We start from the raw sequence: 4,021 nt of genomic DNA, 5'->3' as shown, positions 1-4,021 counted from the left end.
TAAATGGTTGAGCTTGGTGTTGAGACTGCTCCTGGCTTTCAGTTTCGTAAAGGTGAACACAGATAACTGCCTCTTCATTTCCATACGTAGTTTTTCGGTGTGTGTATATATATATATATATATATATATATATATATATATATATATATATATATATATATATAATATATATATATATATATATATATATACCAAAAAATACGTATGGAAATGAAGAGGCAGTTATCTGTGTTCACCTTTACGAAACAGAAACGACTTGAGAGTTTAAGGATAACACAACAGTTATTTTTTTCACGTAAGAATTATTTCTAGTTGTTTTAGATCAAAGAAAAGTTAAGTTATCTTAGAATATGCACAAATATTCACAATAGAAGTCATACAAACGATGGACAATATCAAGTAACGTTAAATATATGTATGTATGTATGTATGTATGTATGTATGTATGTATGTATGTATGTATGTATGTATGTATTGGTTGTATGTTCTGGTATGTACTAATATACATACAATACATACATACAACATACATACATACATACATACTACATACATCATACATACATACATACTACATACAATAACATACATATATTTAACGTTACTTGATATTGTCCATCGTCTATATGACTTATTTTGTGAATATTTGTGCATATTCTAAGATAACTTAACTTTTCTTTGGTCTAAAACAACTTGAAATAATTCTTACGTGAAAAAAATAACTGTTGTGTTATCTTAAACTCTCAAGTTGTCCAACCACCTGGAAATGATAATGTTACTACCCTAATTAATATTTTTACTGAGAATTTCATTGTTAGAGCTCTGTTTCATTTTTTTTCATCCTTTTTTTCAAGGTGTCTCCCAATCTCATTACTCCCCTCATTTGTTTGATTTTACCCCTTATATTCTTTAGTTTTTCTATTAGGTTTGTACTTTTTAGGATAACTGCTAAACGTCTGTATGATATTTTTAGAAGATTGTCAGCTGTAAGGTTTTCTACTTTGACCATCATAGGCAGTGACCAGGAAACTTATTGTTAATGTGGCTTGTTTAAATAATAGTTTTAATATCTACTTAATATGGTGAGTTTTGAAGGCAATACAAATGGATATGATTTAGGAATATTTACAATTCATATTGTGAGAAATTCCTCTCACAACGATTTTATTTTCTAATGTTTTGTGTATTCACTTGTTTCCATGCTATTTGTCTTTTATTATAGTTATAAGGGTCTGTCTCATAAGAAATTATTGATTGATTTTCACTGCATATTGCCATCTGTCAGTTAATCGACAGACAGGAACTATGTTACTGTATTTGTATTCATGTGAAAACCAAATGGATTCGCATGCCCATATATTTTGTAAAGATATGTACGTCTATATTGCATGACAAAAGGGTGAAGGAACCTCATCTACTCGAAAATGACACTTTATTTTATCTGATTTTGCTATGTTCTAGTACGTAGTATCTGTGGTGCGGTTAGCGCCGAAAAGATGGTTTTACACAAAGACGAAGTTTTTTTTTTTATATAAACGTCAGTAGACGTGTTAGTATCGCAGTATAATTACTGTTTTAGTTATGATAATTCATTTGTCCTTATATATATGAAATTGCTCCAGGTGAGTGTATTGCGCATATCAAGTATGATAAGAGTTGAAGGTGTTATTCGGTCTTGTTTGTGCCTCTCGCCAGAGAAGCCATTAGGAGAGGTCAAGAGATCGGGAGGGGAAAAGAAGGAATAGTTCGCCCCTCTGATCGCTCCTTTGCGTGCCCCTCTAGGGGTGTGTATGCGTATGTGCGTAGTACACTGTATGGGCGTGATATCGCCCAAAATTGTATTGACACACACCACCAATTGATTAACTACATTTAATAAATATGTTGAAGTTGCACACTATTATATTTGAAGTTTATTTTTGACAAAGAACTTGATAATTATTGTAAAGTTTTTTATGTTCATGAAAACCTTGTAAGTCAGTTCTACATGTCTCTTTTCCCCAACAAAACCCGAATGCAGGAGCAGGACGGAACGAACAGCTTCTTGGCTCAACTTTTGAAGTGACCTGTTATCTAGTGTTGTGCAGTGATGTGTGTAGATTTAGAAAGGGTGATTGCCCTGATTCTTTTAATTTTGTCGTAATTTGTTTCATTTGAGTGCCATTGATTTACAATTCCAATTGAGTGATTAATTTCATTTGTCACCTATGTTATTACTCTTTGATATGTTTAACTTTTAGTTATTAAATTAATTTTAACTGTAAATTCATCAAATGCGTTTCAATATCCCTCGATTTTATTTCATTTTTCCTATGTTTCAGTTTTGTGGAAGGTGAATATAAATTGTTCTGATAAGCCTTTATTGTGTTCATACTTTAAGGTTATATGCAAATAACTTTTAGAAACGAGATAACACAGCGGTCCTCTAAGGTCTGAAAATCAACCCGTGAGGACTCGCAACATTTTGAAAGAGAGAAGAGAGAGAGAGAGAGAGAGAGAGATTTTGAGACGAGAGAGAGGAGAGAAGAGAGAGAGAGAGAGAGGGGGGGGGGGGGGGGGCTACCTCTCGTCGTATCTCGTATAGCGATTTCTGATCTGAGTTCATGTCTACAAGGACTGCTCAGAAGTGAGTCTTAATTGTGGTACTATTCATTAATGATTTGGTGTGTTATCCTCGTTAATAATGAACTGGGTTGAGAGATATCTCCCCGTAATTTAGAAACCGCAAAGGGAGTTTTGTGGAGTTGTTACGTAATAGCGGTTTTTGACCAAGTAACAACGTTAAGCATAATACAGTCCACTATAAGTCCATCTTTTTCGCCACACGTATCTTCAGGAATGACTAGCTGAACTACTCAATAGCTGTAATTATTCCTCTTGCAAAACACTAAAAAATGTTACTGAGATATTATCTTTGAATTTACTTTAGAATGTTAGCTTTATGTACTTTCTATAATGCTTACTGATACAGCTATGTGAAAATCTAAATGATTTATTCATTTTCACTAAAATAAGGGGTCTATGAATACCAGTTCTTCAGATCTCTTGAAATTATTGATTATGAATGACAAAACTCATTGAATCTTGTAGTTTTCAAAGGGTATTTACAGTTTTCTTATCTGGCATTATCCATTACTACAAGACCATTTACTGCACACATTTTTTCATATGAAATTCCAAGAAGAAAGTGTGATAATGTGCACTGACAAGGCCTGACAAAGAAGGCTGGCTATTTGCAAGCGAAAGTAAGTAACAATTCCTTGTTTATGAAACCAGTTACCGAAGCTTTGAATAGTACATAACCACTGTTTTTTTTCTAGACTGTGTACATAACAATCGTCTAGATTTTCCTAACGGAGCAAAACTGGTATATGAATTTCAGGGAATCAAACATCACGGTGGAAACACAAGCCCATTCGCCATAAGATTTGTGGGAGTGTCAGTGTGCAGTATGAAGGACTTATAAAGGAATATCTTGGGATTGAATACAACATAGCACAATTAAACGTCACATCAAGCTAGATCAACATGATTTTGCGAGGCAGTTAACTCCAGGTAGTTTATGTGCGTGACTACTGCGATGTTGATCAAAATTAAAGCAATCATTGATATAGGACAACTTCAAAACTAAAGCTTGATTAGCTTCCGTGCTATAGTACAGATGTGAACGTAAGAGAGGATAAAACTTATTTAAAGTTTACAAATTAAACACACCATTACATTCAACCATGGCTAAAATTAAATATAGTATATAAAAATGATCAAGTTCCCTGTGGCATTTGGTGTTTAAAAGCCCTTCTAAAGGTAATGTTTTTTACAACTTTTCCGCTGTAATTCCATACATTTTTCATTCAACGATGAATGATAACCCCTTTCATATGTTTGAAATGGATTTGTAGTCTCAATGGCAACAAAATCGCGTAAATTACCTCTCAGCTCGAGGACTTGCCATTACTGTCATGGCTGTACCACCATTCATTTTGCTCGTTAGGTATAATCTTTTTAAAATTTCATCTCTCAG

Source organism: Macrobrachium nipponense, chromosome 6 (genome assembly GCF_015104395.2).
Source record: "Macrobrachium nipponense isolate FS-2020 chromosome 6, ASM1510439v2, whole genome shotgun sequence".
Taxonomy (NCBI): Eukaryota; Metazoa; Arthropoda; class Malacostraca; order Decapoda; family Palaemonidae; genus Macrobrachium; species Macrobrachium nipponense.
The sequence above is the reverse complement of the archived record's forward strand: the minus strand, read 5'-3'. Positions refer to the sequence as shown.